Consider the following 21,150-nt stretch of genomic DNA (forward strand, 5'->3'; position numbering starts at 1 on the left):
TCTGTACGTAAGCGCAGATACAGGGTCGGCGTTCTTGACAAAACACTGGCACTAAAATTTAAACAAGCGGCTGCCTGAGGTCCCACACTTGCTGGGGACCTTGGCAGCCTTCCTGTTAACCATGCGGTGCCATGGCGGTTGGGGGAGGGGAATTCATGGTTTCTTGCACCGTGGCCCTGAAGGTTCTAGTTACGGCTCTGACTCCAGGGCTCCATTTAGCTGTGTAAATCCGCTATCTGGCTTTGCAGTGGAGGTGCATGTGGCAGCTGAGCTGCTGTCAGATCACTTCCAGGGGTAGGTGAAAGGTGCCCCCCAGTGAACACCCCCGTGTTGCTTCCTGAGCTCTGCTGCCCCTCCTGTGGGCCTAGGACCGGCATCATGTGTCACAAGATAGAGGGGAGAGAGACCAGCAAACATCCATTCGCCCATCTCCTCCCTGCGGAATGGAGCTGGAAGTGACACTGATTGCATCTTATTTGTTTCTTCTGGTCCTGGATCTTCTGGTTCTTTAGCTGTCATTCCCCGGCTAGAGAAGCCAGGGAAGAAGCTATTCAAGCACGATCTGCATTTTATCAGCTTCTTTGGAGTTGAAATGTGACACTAGGGGTCTAATAGACTCCTAATGTCAACTTAAAGAGAAGCTGTCACCACTAATATACTATCACATAGGGGGCTTGTGAGCAATTGGCATGTCAGTGACTACATTTCTCAACTGGCACCTACAGTTTTACATAGATATATATTTATAGTCTATCTAATTCAATCCAAAAACAATATACAAAAACCAGCAGTTGATCCTGTGTAGACACCTAGCCCTAAGTGGGTGACTTCTTAAATTTAGTTCTGTTGGACTGTAACTGGGTTAAGCTGATTTAATAGTTCCGGGCTCATTTGGTTTCCCCTAAGCTCACTGTTATTATTAGTATTTGCCTGCTGCTGGGTGCGGCCTTGCAATAGAGTAGAACATCCAATAATGCTGTGCTATGAATAGGTATGTATCCCTGGCCAATCACTAGGAGGTTCTTGGCCAGTGGTGAATGCGGGGGGGCATAAAAATTCAGAGCTGACCTTGTGAGTGCCTCTTCCCCCAGGCAGGAGCGTGTGGGTGTTGTGCTGTGTACGCTGGCCAGACCTGCAGCCCAGGGAAAAGTCTGTAGGTGGTCAGGAATGGAGGCCCAATGTCAGGCTATCCTGCCAGCGAAGTGGGAAGCTGTTGCTGGGAAGGAGTGCCAGGGAGAGTGACTCTGTTGGAAGGTGAAGCTGAGTGAAGGCTGGAACCTGGCAGGGTCCTGGTGACTCTCCTTGAAGGAAACCAGAAGATGTCTGCTAACCAGCATCATCCACAATCGGCTTAAAGGCTCTCTCCGCTGAGAAGTGGTCAGTGAGTCTGAAGTCTGTACTGTCCTAGGTGTCTGTAGCCCGTCACCCTCTCTCCCATGCGAGCTATCAGAAGCATATGAGGGCCCCCAGAGGCAGGGTGGGCTGACATTCCTTCTCAGTGGTAAGTCCTTTGCCGGTTGTGGGATGTGAATGTAAAGTTGGGCGCCTGTCACTTTAAGGGTTTTCAAAGATTTACATTCACATCCCACAACCGGCTAAGGACTTACCACTGAGTAGGAATGTCAGCCCACCCTGCCTCTGGGGGCCCTCATATGCTTCTGGGAGTCAGACGGTGTACACCAGATCAAAGTAAAAAAAAAAGTCATATATTGTTGTCTAATTTGTTAGAAGCTGGGAAATGTTCTACTTGAGTCTCAAATGTAATTAGAATACCCCCTGGAGCGACATTCTTCTTTGAAAGTGAACAACGTTCCTCTGAGTTTACTATATACAATGTATCAATGTTGTATTCATTATGTATTAATGCAAGGTGAGATAATCACCCATTAACTGCCTCTTCTAGAGTGAGAATACATTTCGTTCAGCTAATCATTTCTCGCGCCTGAGATCCTCTATTCTTTTTATTCATTTTTTGTATAATATATTTTATTGAAATGTCAAAGTGCATGTTATCCAGGTTCAGGTTAATAAGCATCAACATGTGAAAATATTCTTCCCTCAGTGATGAAAATTCACTTTGCAAAAAATGTGAAAGTCACTAACCTAAACCACTTGATTTTGTGTGTTTTTTTAAGCGACTTATATAATATCATGTCTTATGTAAGAAGATGAATGCCAGAGTCTGTTAAACAAATCACCTGTGCTAATATGTTATATTTTGTATAATAATCTGAATTGTCTGCTGTTTCTATATTTCTTTATTCATTGCTGTACTTGTTTTCTTTTTGCTTTTCTTTTTTTTCGTGTTATGGGTAAAACTTAAAGGGTTATTAAACCCTCTGTTTTTTTTTGCATATATCTACGGCTAGCAAGCAGTAGATATATGCAAAAACCTTTTTTTTCAAAATCTCAGGCGGCCGCAAAGGATCTTGGGGCGGGCGCATGCGCAGTTCAGATTTTCGGACAGGAACAAGGAGAGACACAAGGTAAGTCTATGGAGCAGCATGCACCCGCATGCAGGGCCGGCCTTAGGGGTGTGCAAGCTGTGTGGCCGCACAGGGCGCCATGGCAACAAAGGCGCCAGGCGGCCGACACACCTCGTCCTCGGGGTGGCTTCTCCCCTCCTCACCGCTGGCCATCCGACATGACAGCGCTCCCTCGTTCGCCCTGCAGGGGGGGGGGCGGGGGCGCAGGAGGGAGCGCTGCCTGCTGTCAGGATGGCCGAGCGGTGAGGGGGAGAGAAGCCGCGCCCTCAGCTGTCAGGATGGCCGAACAGGGAGGAGATCAGAGCCACTGTCATCTGTGCGTGGCAGAGTGGGAGATCGGTAAATATCATTGATATTTACCGATCCTCCATGTGAGAAAGACAAACACTGGAGCAATCGTCTGATCACTCCAGTGTTTGCAAATAACTGGGGACATATAGTACTAGGTGTATAAGTACTATCCTTGTCGCACTCCTTACCGATATGTCCCTTGTAGTGGGGGGTGCTCGCAGTGACTGCGGATGGCGCCGCGAATGTCAGCAAAATTGTAGAAATGTCACCAGCACACCAATCATTTTAAGATAGCAAAAGCTTCATTTATTGAAGTTTTTTGTCATATGACCAAACAAGCGCTTTCGGGACCGCACGGGGTCCCTTCATCAGGCTTTAGCATTGAGCATAGTACTATGTGTCCCCAGTTATGAATGAACAGGCTGTGATTTATATCACAGCCTGTTCATTCAAGTTTTCCTCAATGGGGAGAAGCACTCACTACATAGGCTTCTCCCCATTCAGAACCTGGTGATAGTAAATATGAATGGGAAGCCTCTGTGCTGAGTGCTTCCCATTCATTGAGTGCTGAATGAAAAAGAAATTGAGGACTTGGTGTCCTCAATTTCGTTTCTATTTTAAAAAGGAAATGTCAGGGGTCTGTTTGTAGCCCTAATATTTCCCCGTAGCCCCCAACAGTAAAAAATAAATAAATAAATAAATAAAACATTTTTTATTTAACCACTTGAAGGCCATAGTGTTTCACCCCCTTCCTGGCCAGGCCATTTTTCAGTATTCAGCGCTGCGGTACTTTGACTGATGTTTATTCCGTCATGCAACGCTTTACTGAAACGATTTTCATACCATTTTTTGGGGACAGATAGAGCTTTCTTTTGGTGGCTTTTATTCACCAATGGGGTTTTTATTTTTTAACCCCCCACCTCCTCCCCACACACACACATATTATTAGACATGTGCCAAGACTAAAAATTCATTTCAGATGAAATTAACAAAAACTAAAAACGTTTCATTCGTTTCATCAAACAAAACAAATTTTTATGCTATTTTGGATTCAGCCATTGGCGTGTTCTGGAGGCAGGGCGCATGACATTGTATAACACCGCATGTGTTGGGCACCGCCATCTTGGTGTATATCTAGGTATACACCAAGATGGTGGGGCCAATATTGGCGTGTGACGTCACCTGACACCACGCATGCATGGCGTCATGTAACATCATGCTCCCCGCCTCCAAGATGGTGGCACGCATTTACAGAACACGCCGGTGGCCAACATGGCTGTCGCACATTCTCAAACAAATTATTATGTGCGGGAATACATTTTTCGTATATTCGGACATATAGTAATTCATTCATTTTACATGTAGTCTGGGTTTTGTGTTCTGTTTTTTATTTTTACTTTTCTAGATACACTTACTTGAAAAAGGGGTCGGCATAACAACCTGACACTTTATATTTACAGACTCTATTTTAGTTTGAAATTTATTGTTTACCTTCTGTTGTTTTATTTGATAAGAATACTTATATTGTGCTACAAGTTTAATACTTTTAAAAGTTTTATTTTTATCATACTTTTTAATATGTTTCTTTGCGGCTTAACAAAATAGGAGTCTTTAAATGGTGCGGATATTGGGGGAAAATGGGTGTGGTTACTGGGGGTGTGGCCACTGAGGGGTGTGGTCATTGAGGGGCGCTGTAAAGCTTTCTCGCACAGGGCGCCTAAAGGCCTAAGGCCGGCCCTGCCCGCATGCAGACACCTTGGGACAGGAAGTGCCGGCAAGCACAGAGGAGTCAGGACTGGATCGGAGACCTGAAACGGCGCTGGAGGGACAGCTGAAAACACGACAGGAAAGAAGAAGATGATCGGATTAAGAGACATAATTTAAGGCAAGTGCTAACATTAACATTGGGGGGAGGGAAAACAAATTATACTTTAATGTCACTTTAATAAAAAGTAATTGATTAAAAAAAAACATAAAAAAACTAAAAGGTAAAATTTTCCTTTCAAAGTACAAATTCCCTTGCAAAGTGAACAGACTATTTGCCTTTATTAACCCCATTATGTCCATTATGTTGTAAAGACAAGACAGTGCGAGAGTCATTGGGGTTGATTTACTAAAGGCAAGGAAATTTGCACTTTGCAGGGGAAGTTTCCCCTTAGATCAGTGAATGAGGTTATGCTGTGATAACTTCCGTCACCCAATCATGTGCAAACAAAATATCATTTTTATTTTTCCTCACATGAATAGGTGATGGCAGTCCGCAGAGCTTCACCTCATTCACTAAACTAATGGGAAATACCATTGCAAAGTAAGTAGCCTAAAACAGTGAGGAGATGTATAAGGGCCATACACATCTAAACAGTCCAGCTCTTAGCAAACTGGGACGCTCTGGCCTGCATCCTGCCCAGCTGCTGACAACCAGTGGATGTCACTGGTTGTCAGGAGGTGGGTGGGACGGAAACTTCCCATGCAAACCTGGTATGCTCTGGCCCTGCATCCCGCCCAGCTTCTGGCAACCAGTCATGTCACTGGTTGCCAGGAGCTGGGTGGGACCCCAGCCAGAGTTTCTTAGGTTACTAAGAGTCAGGCCAGGAGATGAAGAGCCTACAGAAGGCGGCCTCACTCTCCTATCTGGAGGCAACGTCTCCTTTACCCCCCTCCACCATCACCACCACCCAACTGCCCCCACCTGCCCTCCTCAGGCAGCAAAAATCTAAGGATACTGATGAGTCGTAGTATTTGAATTTGCCAGTAAGCTTCAATCGACAGCTAGTACTCAGTTCCAGATCAATAAGAGGATTCATAGAGGAAATATTTGATTTGCTCCAATTTACTTTGACCCTTTATTAATTTAGTTGCCATTTTCTACACTCTTTCAAGCTGTAAAACTACAGTATGTCCAAATCTGAACTGCATATATAAGATAATGTCCCCTATTATAAGATAATGTCTTACTAATGCTTAGAGGCAAAATTATGTGGTCTATTCACTAAGCTGCCGAGGGCAGCCGAGTGAACAACCGACCCCAAGTGAAGTGAGCCGAACGCTGTTCGGCTATTCACTTCAGGCTGGTACGGCTGAAATCAGCCGTATATCATCTGAAATCAGCCGTACATCGGCTTGCTTCGCATGGCTTCATGTCAGCCGAACATGCTCAGCATGTTTGGCCAATCGGAAGTGCAGAAGGAGTTCGACACAGCCGATCCAACATCTGGATCGACTGAACCGAACCTCCGGCAGGCTACTCACTGCTGTTCGACCTATTCTCATAGATGCTGAACAGCAGTGAGTGAATAGCCGAATGCCGCCGAGCGGCATTCGGCTCGGCAATCCTGCTCGATACCTCTATGGTATTGAGCAGAATAGAAATATAGTTAAAAAAGTAGAAAAAAAAAGAATAGAAAATGTTTGGGCGGAGCTAGCAGTGACAGTGTTTTCTATTGGTTCTGCTGCCGTCAGAATAATAACAAAAAAAACTCTCCCGGAAAGTTTTACTTTGCTCGATCGAGCAGAATAAACCTTTCCCTGCTCTGTTGTTTTTTCCCCCTTTTCTTCTGATATCGGAGCCGTTGGCTGCCATCAGAACAACAACAACAACAACAACAACAAAAATAATCATAGGAATGCATAGCTACATTCCTATTGGCTATTTCAATTTGCAATAGCCAATAGCAAACTAGCTATTGCACCCTCCCTCTGCTGCTGGGGGGTGCACTAGAGGGGGATGGAGAACTGATGGAGAACTGAAGTTCCCCTCTGCTGATTGACAGCAGCAGTGGGCGGGTGCAATAGCTAGTTTGCTATTGGCTATTGCAAATTGCAATAGCCAATAGGAATGTAGCTATGCATACCTATGCTTATTTTTTTTGTTCTGATGGCAGCTAACGGTTTTTGATATCAGAAGAAAAAAAAAAAAGAAAGACAACAGAGCAGGGAAAGGTTTACTCTGCTCGATCGAGCAGAGTAAAACTTTCCAGCAGAAAGTAACTCTCTCCCGGGAGTCCGGGAGAGTTAGGCTGTCTGGAGATCAGTGTCCCTGGTTATCTGGTAACCAGGGACGCTGATCTGCCTGTGCAAGTGGCCGGCTGGCTCCGCCCAGCAGTCTGTAGCAGGCTGTCGGCCTTTCGGCCAGCTTCGCCTTTCACCTCTGCTCAGTCGAGATGATGCATATGCCTTCAGCTCGACTGAGCCGCTCGGCCAACTTCGGGAGCTGTACGGTCTATAGTGAATAGCCCGTACAGCAACCCTTCGGTTCTACTGAACCAAAGGGGTCCTGGGGACAAAAATCTTGCCGAAAGATCAGCCGAAGCTACGGCCAGATCCTTCGGCAGCTTAGTGAATAGACCCCTATGTTTCTTGCTTGAATCTGTGCTTCTTTTAACCTGTAGCTCCATAATCTGTCATTTTCTTATATTTTGCCACATATGTGCCATATATAGTACCTTAGTCTGGAGAACTAGGAGCATGCATCTATGTGCTCTTCTAGTCCTAAGACTGTGCTATCCATAACAGCTGCTGGTTTAAGTCTATTGATCATAAAGTAATCAGTATGGTTCCTTATCATGTCAACAACAAGAAAGCCCATTATGGAGATCATATGAAGTCTGTTCATCTACAGTAAAGAAAATATAGCTAAAGAAGATACTTAAAGCTTTTGTATTTTTACTATTTATGTATTTAAAGAATTTCTGGGTATTGGTCTCACTCTCTTTAGGAACCGGTTGTTTATTTTGAATTTTTGCCAGCCTGATTTCTTTTTTACAGCTTTTGTAGTTTTCTTTGCAACCCTCCAATGATGAAAGAGTTCCTTTGGGTTTTTTTTTAATGCTCTTTTTTTATTGTTTATACCTTTATAACAGTAGAAGCAAGCCACACAGGTATTGTTTTAAGTCTTTTTAAACATATTGCCCATGGAGATATTTTATATAATGTGTTTAGATAAAATCAATTTGAAACACTCTGTTTGACCTTTTATTTGCTACATAAGCTGCATTCCCATCCAACGCTGCTGTAATAATACTATTAGAGCTGCAGACTGGAAAGACGGAAGGATAGAGTCATTTCTGCCATGCCTTTTGTAACTACTGTACCCCAGTGTAATAGATGGGCACAGGCAGAATTTTTAAATGATGGAGATACAGAAGGCATTTCAAAGGATACGTGCAATTTTATACTAAGTACTCTTATTGGCCCTCCCAACCCTCTGGGCAGCTTATTAACACCTCCTAGACTCCAATTATGCAAATGCCATCAACACCTGGTTGTGACTAACAGATTATGTGGATTGGAACAAAATTCACCACATTTATTCCCAGAGAATTTTTGTACAAGTCATTCTGAATTGAGAAAGCTGGTCGGATGACCAGTGAAACGTCTTCAAGAAAAATACAGCAAGTCCAGTTGCCTTGACTTATTTTTTTTACAGATATTGTGTTATGTTACATTTTTTGGGGGGGGGTTTGTTTGTTTTGGTCTTTACACTGAGCTATGTAAGGTTTTTGATTCTGCCTTATTTTGACAGGTGTTAGAAGTTCACACCGTTGTGTTGCATTGAAAAAAAGTAGAATCTGATTTATCTTTCAGTGGAGGGCAGCACAACACTATGTAACGCACTAGTGTGAACTGCTCCCATTCACACCCATTCATTCATCAGATGTCCTTGCTTTGGCATCCATTGAAAAATGGATGACTATGGGTTTGGTGTGAATGGGGCCTAAAACGACCCAGTCGTAGATGCTGAATACTTACCTTTGCAGCAGGTAGTGAGTAAAATATTTGATCGGTTGCAGGGCTTCGATTACCACGGCTATCTGCAATTCTGGGTGTGTGGGGGCATAGCGTGGTCCTTCCAGTAAAGTTGTAATTTACTGCTTGCCCCACGGTATAACCCACATAGAAGAATACTTACCTCGAGGGCCCATTGTGTTGCGATCTGTTAGCTTGCGATACATTTTTCAACGCATCTAACTAAGGACAGACCTTTCTGTAACCCTCAGTTACAGTCCATGTACCCATTGCACTCCTTACTGCTAATTTATAGTAATAGGTTGGGTGCATCAGTAGTCGACGGATGGCCACCGTCTGAGTAGTATAAAGAAATTATGGACACCGGCACTCCAAGGTAGTATAACGTCTTTTTATTGACGTATCATGCAACAATACACTTATTGCAACATTTCGGGGTCACACAGGATCCCCTTCATCAGGCTTAACAACTTGTCCAACTTGTTCTGCCTGATGAAGGGGATCCTGTGTGACCCCGAAACGTTGCAATAAGTGTATTGTTGCATGATACGTCAATAAAAAGACGTTATACTACCTTGGAGTGCCGGTGTCCATAATTTCTTTATACTTTCTGTAACCCTAACACACTTCTCACCCTGGGTGATAATTCTGCTTCTCCATTGCTAAGTACAAGTGTATTACTAGCAGGATCACCTGGTGAAAACTAATGCAGCCACCACATCTAAGGACTGGTAAATTGCAAAATGTGACATTTTTGTTCTTGGGTTTAGATATACTGAATTACATGCACCTTACTGAATTGCATGATTCTGTGCAGCACAGACAATTCTACAAGTACTGTATACTTTCAGAAAAACCCTTCACAATACATGTAACAAATACATAATAAATAAATACATTTCTTATTCACAGATTTAGCTGGATTATTATTATTATCATTGCAGAAGAGCATTAAAATTTAGTTCAAGCCAAAATCTTTTTGGAGAGGAAGGATTGGAACCCTTTTCTCGGTTGAACTGCTTTCTAGGGAACTTTTTGAGGTATTTTCTCTCGCTTCCTTTTCTGTTGACAAAGGTTTCACTAGACAGGAAGTCTGTCAAGGGTTCTAGCCTTCCCCTCCTCTTATAAAAAGCATTTTTATGTCTATCTGTATTGCAGTGAAGGTGACTATACATTGGTAGATTTTCATACTTACGTTAATACAAAAAATCTCAGTTTGTCCATATTCATTGTTAGAGTTTCGTTCATCACCCAAATAACTATTAATAAACATTTCAAAAACTTTTTTTTTTCGAACAAACTTGTGTATAACCAGCTGTAAAAGGTTTCTACTCACTTCCTATCTGGTAAAATTTTGAGGACATTTCTCTAATGGAGACAAGAGGACATTTCTCTAATGGAGCCCTAAATGGCAGTAAAAAATCCAACCTGGCTTTCAATTCTTCCCCACTGTATCCAAAGCTAAGAAAAATAAATGTTTAGCTGGGCATGCGTATTAATCGCTGTACCCTGGAAGTCTGATCATTTACACATAGATATATATATATATAAGAAGACTAACTCAAGTTTGCCTGGACATACACTTAAATCAATGTACTCCTAAAGGCTGCTCATTTCTACTTAGGTATATACACCGATCAGCCATAACATTATGACCACTGAGAGGTGAAGTGAATAACATTGATTATCTGGTTACAATGGCACCTGGAAGTGGGGGGATATATTAGGCAGCAAGTGAACATTTTTTTCCCTGAAGTTGATGTGTTGGAGGCAGAACACATGGGCAAGTGTAAGGATTTGAGCGACTTTGACAAGCGCCAGAATGTGATGGATAGATGACTGGGTCAGAACAAGTCCACAACTGTAGCTGTTTGTGGGATGTTCCCGGTCTACAGTGGTCAGGACCTACCAAAAGTGGTCCAAGGAAGGAAAATAAAGGAACAATGGACCTGGTCGGATAAATCACGTTTTCTTTTATATCATGTGGAAGCCTGGGTGTGTGTGTCACTTACCTGGGGAAGAGATAGCACCAGAATGTACTAAGGTAAGTAGGCAAGGCAGCAGAGGCAACATGATGCTTTGAGTAATGTTCTGCTGGGACACCTTGGGTCCTGCCATTCATGTTAATGTTACTTTGACATGCACCACCTTCCTAAACATTGCTGCTGACCAACTACACCCCTTCATGGAACGGGTATTCTCTGATGGCAGTGGCCTCTTTCTGCAGTATAATGTGCCCTGCCACACTGCAAAATGGTTCAAGAATGGTTTGAGGAACACAACAACAAGTTTGAGGTGTTGACTTGGCCTCCATATTCTCTAGATCTCAATCCAATCTAGCATCTGTGGGATGTACTTGGAAAACCAGTCTGATCCATGGAGGCCTCACCTCACAACTTACAGGACCTAAAGGATCTGCTACTGATGGCTTGGTGCCAGATACCACAAAATACCTTCAGAGGTCTGGTGGAGTCCAGGCCTCAACCAGTCAGGACTGTTTTGGTTGGAGAAGGGGGACCTACTCAATATTAGGTGGGTGGTCATTGCTGATCGGTGAATAAGAAAACAAACTAGATATTTTAACGTTTTCCTGGGCACACACTTATATCACTGTACTCCTGCAGGTTGCTCATTTATTCGTAGGTATATATAAGAAGATTAACCTTAAAAGTTTAATGCTTGCCTGAAGTTTTTCTATAACTGACAAAAGTGCTGACATTTTTTCTTGAATGGGCTGACGTTAAGTCATGTTTTGGGGGTAGCGGGGAACATATTAAAGAAATATGAAAAGGTTCATCTGGTATAAGTTTATGAAATCGGAAAAGCCGTGCCAAAGATAAATCAAGAAATACTGTGTCGTATATCCAAAATGGAACGGGAGAAGCTCATTTACTACAGGGTCTAACAGCAACGCTCTTACATTATTTGATTCCATTAAAAACAAAACCTTCTTAAATGAATCGGTTATTTAGCATGAGGGGCCGTAATGTTACTGGAATTAAAAACTTGATTAAACATAAGTATTTGTTGAATGAAATGAGCAAAGTGTTCTCCAAGCCAAATATGTCATTCGCAAATCTGAAACCTAATTTATTTCCCAGCAGATGTTTGCAATAAGGGGAGAAATGCTGAGTGAACGGGAAGAGCACCATTAAGCTAAGGTAACCTTGAAGAATTTTTATATAGTTCCCAATGGCGTACACCCACTATGTGATAAATATCAGAGGTTGGGCCGGGGCTCCTGGCTCTGCTTACTCTGCGATACACATTAATTTTTAGTCATGTCATTCATTTAATACTGCAATTCATATTTTTATGGGGAAAACTGTCATTAAAAGGAAAGCTTGTGCAGAAGAGGACAAATTGGGAAATGTATCAGAAAAGGAATGCAGATGATTGCATGGCTGAAAACTAGGGATGCACAGTTACCGATACTAGTATCGGTATCAGTACCGATGCCAAGTATTTGGGCGAGTACTCGTACTTGCCCAAATGCTCCAATGCCTAGCCCGTTACTTGAGCTTCTGGTATCAGGAGGCCGAGCAACAAGTCATTACATGCTGCCCAGCTTCCTGATTGGTCAGGAAGCTGGCCAATCAGGAAGCCGGATAGTGAGATATTACACGCCCCCTGGCTTTCTGATTGGCCAGAAAGCCGGCTTCATGCTCCCTCGTCACCTGGTGACGAGGGAGCATGGAGCCGGCTTCCCGGGCCAATCAGGAAGCCGTGCGCTGCATCATTACACGGCACCCGGCTTCCTAATTAGCCAGAAGGCCGATCCATGCTTTAGCGTCACCTGGTGACAAGGAAGCATGGAGACGGCTTCCGTGCTAATCAGGAAGCCGGGTGGCGGGTCATTAAATGCTGCCTGGCTTCCTTAATGGGACTTACTTTATTGGTATTCGATATTGGCAAGTACCGAAAAAGAAATATGGTTACTCATACTCGATACCGAAAAACCGGTATCAGTGCATCCCTACTGAAAACATATTGCATTGCATTTATCACATACAGAGACCCTATCAGGTTAAAGTGACACTACCTGTGTAAAGCAAACCCCCAGACCACTTTATACTGACTTCTCCTGTGATCCACTTTGGTATTTTAAAGAAGAACTCCAAATAATCCTTAACCTTTGCAGTAGGGCTACCTGTGCACTGCAAGGGTTAAGTGCTTGTTTTGTCTACGGACGAAAATAAAATAAGTTATACTCACTTGAACCCGCTAGACTGGGCCCTGCGATGGAATGTCCCTCAGCACCTTCACATCCTAAACACTGTACAGGAGGGGATGACTCACAGGACTTTAGACCGCCAGAGTGGTCCTCAATGCCTCTCTCTCCCTCCGCTCTCAACCTACTGCAAGGGTTAGGAATAATTCTGCTTGGAGAGCTTCTTTAAATACATGTTGGAACATGCAAACATCCAAGTGACAGGACAGAGAGGATCTCGTCCCGTGTTATTCCATGGATGGGTATCTAATGTATTATTATTATTATAAATATTATCATTATTATTATTATTCAGGATTTTTATAGCACCAACAGTTTACACAGCACTTTACAATATAAAGGAAGACAATACGGATACAATACAATTCAAGGCAAGATGGTTAGGAGGGCAATGCAGAACATTTTTGCTTTAACACACATAAAGTACAGCAGCCTCTTGCAAAATAGAAGCTGAACATAACACATATAACTTAAAGTGACATTAAAGTCATAAGGTTTTTAAACTATTTCAAATGCTATTAAATCACATACAATGGGTGCTGCTCCTTTGCACTTAGAAGGTTAAACTTCCTGCAGAATCAGCTGGTCCCATGAGCACTGGTCCTGATATCCTGTTTTAGGGTGGCTCCTTTGCCTTGCAGAGTTCTATGGAGCCATCCTTGTGTGTGCTAGTACGCTGTGTCTGTGCCCACAAACTCACAAGGACAGCACAGCAATCCTCTAGTTTACCTTTACTCCTTTCTCCCTTCTCCAAACTAGTAGATGGCCAACTGCTTCAGGCTGCTCTATCCCTTGTAATCTTGTACTGGGGAAGCTGAACTGAGAGAGTTGGAGCTGTTTGGAAACAGGATGGCTGTAGGTGTTTGGGCACAAATGTAAAGAAATACTTTGCTGGGCAATGTATATTTGTTTGATCTGGATTCATTATTGAAAATACAAAACACATATCAGAGTCCCCCCTTCAAATCTGGAGCCCCCCCTTCACATTAGAACTCGCCTTTCACATCAGCATACCCCATTTCACACTAGGCTCCCCTTTCCCATTACAGCCCACTATTTTCACATCAGAAGTCTACCCGCACCATGGAAAGATGTTGAGGCATTCCGTGGTGCAGGGCCATCTTTAATAATAATTGGACCCTGGGCAAACATTTTCTTTGGCCGCCTACCCTCTACCTGCCCCTCTCCCGCCATGCACTTTCGCTCTCCAAAAGAGCAGATAGGTGGAAAACTTAGAGGGAGACATGACCCTGCGTGAGACATCGCGCTATGCAGCGTATGGCAGGGGCTAAGCAACAGTACACAATCGCATAGTAAACAGAATGGTGACACGTGTGTTTCTTTTGCGGGCTCAAGGGGCAGCTGCTTTGGGCCCCACAACAATGACTGGGCCCCGGGCAACTGCCCTTTTTGCCCTGTGTTAATGACAGCCCTGCCGGGGTGCCCTAGAGTGTCACTTGAGTCTGTTGGGGCTGCTGACATCACATCCAAGATGGTGGCACTCAGAATTGGTCTCAGGGTTCTTGGAGATAAGGGAGAATTTTACAGGTAAACGTCTTTTAAAACACCTCAATGTGGTGACTGGCCAATTTGCAAAGTAAATAGTTGCTGGTGAAGTGAATTTTGGATCTGATTTGTGCAAATTATTGCAGAATAAGTTCTAATTGGTTTGGTGCTTGCCGCCCTACTTAAACAAAATTACTTTGGCAGCTAACTAGGCTTTTAATAAAGAGGGAGGGGATCAAACAAACATGTGGAGAATAGATACATCATCAAGACCACTTAATGGACAGCTTTCTGAAAAAAAGTCAGTTTAGGCATGGCATCTAGACACATGCTTCTAATGATTGAGTAGTACAAGAGCAGTCTTTGTCTCTGCCATGTTGAGACACAAAACCCAAACTTCTAAGCTTAGCGCTGTTTTTAATGGGGAGAGTATACCACCATCATGGCCTCAGAAAATGGTCTGCATCCCTGTGAGTGCCAGATAATAGGATATGATTACCTTGCATATGTCCTTAAGACATATTTACCCATACCCAAGTTAGAACATCTTACATAAGCAAGGGGTAGACAAATATACAAGTGAGACAACTATACTGTGAATAAAATGAGAACACAATGTAAGGTAGACATGTGCGATTCATTACATTCCGAATCAAAATTCGTACAAATGTTCAGAATTTCAGACATTCGGACACATCTGAATTTCCGAGTCCCAATGCATGCCAATGCGTCCGAATCCGAATTTCCGTTTCAGAATTTTGGATCCTGTCCAAATTTCGTTCACAAATGAAATTGAATCGGTGCTCCCAAATGGTATTCGGAAATTCAAAAATTCAGACTCCCGAGTGCCATTCAGGTCTGGGAGCTTCTGCTTTAGTATTAATATCTGTATATGGTTTTCTGTGGTATTCACAATGAGTCTAAAACCCAAAACAAATTGTATTTCGAATCTGAATTCCGAAATAACCAAATATCCGAGCTGAACCAAATCTTTCTGCAGCTTACATGTCTAATGTAAGGTATGGACATTAATTTAAGCTCTATAACCACTGCTGACTACAGAACACTTTACATATGTTCCCCGTTACTTGGAAGGAGCTCATGTAGCAAATTCTAGAGCCTAACCAGAGTGACTGTGTCCACTAAAAATCACATAGGTACAGGAGGGTCAGTACAACCATGTTAGTGGGTACAAAAAATGATAGCTGTAAACCAGCAGGTCTCAAAACCAGCCAGCTATAAATACTACCAAAGAGTGGGGAATAAGCTGCCCTTAAAGGAACCTTAACAAAAGCTGTTAAATAAGAACTGCAATAGGGGCCGCTGCTACTCTTCTGAATTTGAAATCCCATAGGGTTGTCAGATACCTTTATCCACTACTACGCTCTGTGGTCCCATCTTCCAACCCCTACATCATAGCTGTGTTCTAAAGGGGTAGGGGTCAGGGGATGGAACCACAGCATGTGGCAGGGGGCACAGGCATCCCACACTCCTGGAAGTGTTAAATGCTAAAGTGTCTGATGGAGGCTGCATCACTTCACTGGAGGGGACTGCCGTATGAATGAATAACAGGGTTGCTTTACAGAGAATGGACTTCACAGCAGCAAGCACAGTGCAGGAAAACCCAGAGAAGGCAGGCAGAAGAAAGGAAGCAGATTTAGCAGTAACTGGAGCTGCAAAACAAGCAGTAACTGGTGGTGGGAAAAAACAGCAGAAGATGTAAAAGAATCTACAGCAGTGGAAACAGAAGGACAACCTTCAGGAAGATGCACCAGTGTGTTCTCCAGCTGATTGTTCAAAGCCTATAGTTTCCAAGATGGCTGACCCTAATGCTAATGACCTCTGACCGTAGCTGAATGAAGCTACTGCTGATTACTGCATGATATACACTAATAAATGTATTCATTACAATAAACATTGTACCTCAGTGTTTCACCTACACTTCTCCTTTCTTCTATTTCCAAGTTCTTGGTTGAAGAAGGGATCATGTCAGATTAGTATGTATGTATATATTTATAGACATAAGTAAATCTAAAAAAACATAAAGCCACACTGTAGTCATTTTGTGACATTTCCAATCACATTTTGAATGATTTGGACATTTAATAATTGCGCACAGTTTGTAAGACATTTCGGGAAAAGTTCAAATGTGTTTTTGTTTCTTTTGGGTGTAAGCCAGAATGACGGCAGGAGAAAACTTATCTTTGACATTCTTATAGACAGTTGTCTATTGTGTAGCTTGAAAGTGCTAGGCACATCAAACAAGAGGGTTTGTTACATCAGCATATCCATGGGACGTTTCTATTAGAATGTAAAAAATGTCCTCGGTGTCAGCTCAGTATTAAAACATCTTTCTACTATATTATATCTTTGTATTCTCTAACTTTCTATTTTACCTCCTAAGTTTCTCTACTTGGCAATTTTCATCTTTTCCTCTCCTTTCCCCTCCTTTTCATCCCCCTTTAATTTACTTCTGACTTTCCTTCTCGCTTTCCTTTCCTTCTTCCTTTCCTCTCCTCTCCTTTCCTTCCTCTTTTCCTCTCCTCTTTTCCTTTCTTTTCCCCTTTCTTTTTCCTTTTCCTTTCCTTTTCTTTTCCTTTCCTCTTCTTTCCTTCTCTCTCTCCTGTCCTCTCCTTTCCATTCCCCCTACCTTTCCTTCTGCCTTTCCTTCTCTCTTTTATCTTCTCTCCTTTCTTTTCTTTTCCTTCTCCATTGCCTCTCACCTCTACTTTTTTCCTTTCCTTCTCCCTCTCCCCTCCTCTCCTTTCCTTCTCCCTTTCCTCCCCTCTCCTTTCCTTCTCTCTTTATTTTCCTTTCCCTCTCCTCTCCTCCTTTTCTTTACTTTCTGTTCATTTCCTTTCCTTTTCCCTTTCCCCTTTTCTTGTCTTTCCTTTCATTTTCCCTTTCATTTTCTTTCCTATCCCCACCTTTTCCTTTTTTCCCATTCTTTTCCCTTCCCTTTTGCCATTTTTAGCTCCCATTTCTTTCACCTTTCTCTTTTCTTTCTGTTTTCATATCCTTTACCTCTCTCCCCCATTGCCTCCCCATTTTTTAAAATCTATCTTTGTACATTAAGGTTGCTTTCTGCTTTCATATTTGTGTTATCTATACGCCTGCTTTTCTCGGTGATATCAATTTGAGTTGAATTCCAGCATCCTCGGGGGACAAGTAAACCCTATAATTTGCTTATTAAATATGCCGTCTGATTCTGTGTGTAACATCGACAGAAGCAGAAGGTGTAAGCCGAGGACCAGTACAGAAGAAAGAGTCTTTATAGAATTTATGATGTAGCTTCCCAGCCATGCACAAGTACATTTATTTTTAAATATGAAGGATAACACCAATTCATATCATATCATATGTATGATTTTATGCAGGTATGTAAACTCCTCATATAGGGTAGATTCTAAAACTGTCAAAAAAGAATCCCTTGCATATGCAAAAAAGATTTTTATAGACATCTTATATGTCAGGGAATTTCCTCCCATTTCATTTTGTGGTTTTGCTTTATGTTTGCTCCAGGAGACCCCTAACTCCGAGAACATTTGCCAGCAGCGAACAAATTGGTTATTAGATTGTCTCTATGACTCATGTGTGACTCGATGAGATTGTATGTCCCATCTTGTTAAGGAAAAGGAATAAAAAAAACAGCTGAACTTAGTTCTCCCTGACAGAACGTTTCATTTGAACATCCTTAAAGTTTACTATACTTTTTCCAGTGTCCAGATTGCTATACTAACAGGTTATTAACAAAGCTGCCGAAGGCAGCCGAGTGAATAACCGATCCGAAGTAAACAGAGCCGAACAACGTTCGGTTATTCACTTTAGCTCAGTACAGCTAATTTCAGCCGTACATCGGCTGAAATTAGCCGTACAACGGCTTGCTTCGGCTGGCTTCGGTTCAGCCAAACATGCTCAGCATGTTCGACTGAGCCGAAGTGAAGAACACGTTCGACCCAGCCAATCCAACATCTGCTTTGCCTGAGACGATCCTCCGACAGGGGGCGAATGGCAGTGAGTGAGTAGCCGAATGCCGCTTGGCGGCATTCGGCCCAGCTATTCTGCTCGGTACCTCCATGGTCAGTGAAAAAAGTGGGGAAAAAATGTAGAAAAAAATGTTATAAATGTTAAAAAATAAATACAGATTTGTTTAAAAAAAGAAAAAAAAGAATAAAAAAAAACAATTGGGTGGAGCTAGCAGTGACAGCTAGCTCCGCCCAACCGTTTGCTATTGGCTGGGACCTGCTAGAGTCTTCTAGCAGGGGTCGGCCAATGAATAACAACTGGGCGGAGTCGGCCGTGACATCACGGCCGGCTCTGCCCAGTTGTCATTGTTTAATGACAGTTCAGTGTTCCCAGGTAACCAGGGCATGCTGATCTGTCATAGCAACTGGGCGGAGCCAGCCATGAGATCACCGCTGGCTCCGCCCAGCTGTCATATGTGAGGCGAGAGGCTGGCCGTTCGCTCCTCTTCGGGTGTCACTTTGACATATGCCTTCGACTTGGCTGAGCCGCTCGGCCGCCTTCGGCTGCTGTACGGGCTATAGTGAATAGCCCGTACAGCAGCCCTTTGGTTCGATTGATCCATCTACTAGCTTGCAGAAGGGAGAAGAAGGAAGGAGGGAGGAGGAAGAAGGAGCGGGGAGCAGGAAAGAGGGGACTGCCTTGCCTTGCTGTGCCTTGTTGTGCCTTGCTGTGCCTGTGTGTTTGTGGAGACATACTCAGCATACTAGCATACACAATGATGACTCCATAGGACCCTGTAAGGGAAAGAAGCCACCTTAAAGGAGAACTATGAGGTGAGTGCTTTTCACTCACCTCATAGTTCTAGCCGACCTGTGACAATGAGACTGTCACAGGTCGGCTCAGTAGATCGGGAAGTGAGCGAACACATACAAGCGTTCGCTCACTTCTCGATCCTGTCACAGCTCTCTGCCATGAAAGGGGAGTGCCATGATAGGGGAGGGGGCGGGTGCAGCTGGCTCTGGCTCTAGATAGGCAGAGCCAGCTTACACTCACGCAGCAGGGCGGATCCAGACATAATTGTCGGGATCCGCTTCAGCTGCGGCATCTCAGTATATCGCGAGCTGTAGCTTGCGGTATACTACGGCATCTCAGTATACCGTGAGCTGTGGCTCGCGGTATACTGAGCTTAGGGTGACGGGAGGACGCTAGTTTGTGTCCTCCCAATACACTAAGGAGAACTATGGGGAAAAGCCCTAACCCCACAGTTCTCCTTTAAAACTGGATATCAGGACCAGTGCTCCGTGCGCCAGCTGATTCTGCAAGAAGCTAAGACAGAAGAAGCTACATCAACAAGCAGCTTCTATTGAAAGTGATTTCATCAGCATTTGAAATAGCTTAAAAACCTTTTGACTTTCATATCACTTTCAACTGGGCTTTAAAAATCTTTGCAAACCACAATTTGCAGTGATAGAACCTGAGTTTAAAATGAATTTTACTCGGATTTTATGTCACTGTTTAAAAGGTAAATCAAAGGTTTTGCAGCCTTCGAGTCCAAGATGACAAAGAGAAGAAGGAACAACGGACGTGCCAAGAAGGGACGTCGACATGTCCAGCCCATCCGAAATAGGTTGAACTTGATGGACATGTGTCTTTTTTCAACCTGACTAACTATGTAACTATGTGACCTTTTTCATTACATTCAAACAAGCATATTTGCTTCAGCAAAAAACTTTTATTGTCAGTTTTACATTTTTTTTTTGCTTTAAATCGAAACTTCCAGATGTAATTTTTCCTTTCATTAACACAATGCTACTGAGATGCTTACTAAAACTAAGCCGCAAGAAACACTGTACATTTTACAGTCTCTATAGTCTGATGGGTTCCATATTTTTTTTAAAAAGAATTTTAGGATCTATGGGATAAACGTATACATCTCATATGTAATAAAAGATTGCTGGGGCCCTTTTGTTCATCCATCAAGTTCTGGACTTGTGTAAATAATGATCTGAGTAATTTTTCTTTTTTAGACACTCATATCTCATTTTTTGGCCTTGACGGCTCCTGGAACCAAAATAATATCCAAGAGCCATCAGCTTGATGATGTGTTACTCCAAAGATGACATACATCTGGGATGTCAAACTGGGGACTCTGCTTCAAATACTACAACAACTTTTATGGTATATTAATGTCACTAGCAAGTAAAAAAATCGGCATCTCTTCATATTTCACAGCGCGTAAACAGGGTTATTTATAGCTTAATAGTGTTCATTAAAAGAAATAGTCTGAGATTTATTTTTTTCATACAATGCTTTACATAAATGAAAAATGTGTACATTTTTGTTATTGCTATTAATATTAAATGATAGTGGATTTTTAATGAACACATATTTAGAGTTATTGTAATACTTAAAGCTGAACGTTACGTATTATGCATAATGGCATTGGCCCAGTGTAATATGTCATACCTGATCAGTAGGCTGTAGCCTGAGCTACTACAGTGCTAAAGTGCTTCTGGGTCCTGTATGGCGCTGTACTGAGCAGCTTCCTCTCTGCTCTGAAAACAATGAATATTAGGTAGACATGTAAGCTGCAGAAAAATTCGGTTTGGTTCGGATATTTTTTTATTTCAGGATTCGGATAGGAAATTCAATTTGGTTCGGGTTTCGGATTTGGACGAAATCCGAATTTACGTTAGTTTATGCATATTCGTTGTGAATACCACAGAAAACCCTTGTAATAATCCTGTTGGTGTGAGTGGGATAGTCAACTGCGGAGTAGGCTTTGGATGACGGGACTCAGTATATGACTCCTGGTTATCACTCTCCAAATATAGTTTAATGGAGGTTGGAATCAATTACATAATTTCCCGTCAATTTGGGCTTTGGTGGCGTAGTCCTAGTGGACAATGCGTAACACAAAGGATT

General features: G+C 42.8%; 1 long non-coding RNA gene across 1 annotated transcript; it reads left to right on the forward strand.

Annotated features, from left to right (window-relative positions):
• Nucleotides 1-2,173: 2,173 nt before the first annotated feature.
• On the forward strand, nucleotides 2,174-19,846 carry LOC108789791. The gene is made up of 3 exons (XR_001941414.1): nucleotides 2,174-2,184; nucleotides 10,279-10,283; nucleotides 19,776-19,846. It is a non-coding gene; the product is annotated as an uncharacterized LOC108789791 (long non-coding RNA).
• The last annotated feature ends 1,304 nt before the right edge of the window (nucleotides 19,847-21,150 follow it).

Source organism: Nanorana parkeri, unplaced genomic scaffold (genome assembly GCF_000935625.1).
Source record: "Nanorana parkeri isolate BGI_ZX_2015 unplaced genomic scaffold, ASM93562v1 scaffold419, whole genome shotgun sequence".
NCBI lineage: Eukaryota > Metazoa > Chordata > Amphibia > Anura > Dicroglossidae > Nanorana > Nanorana parkeri.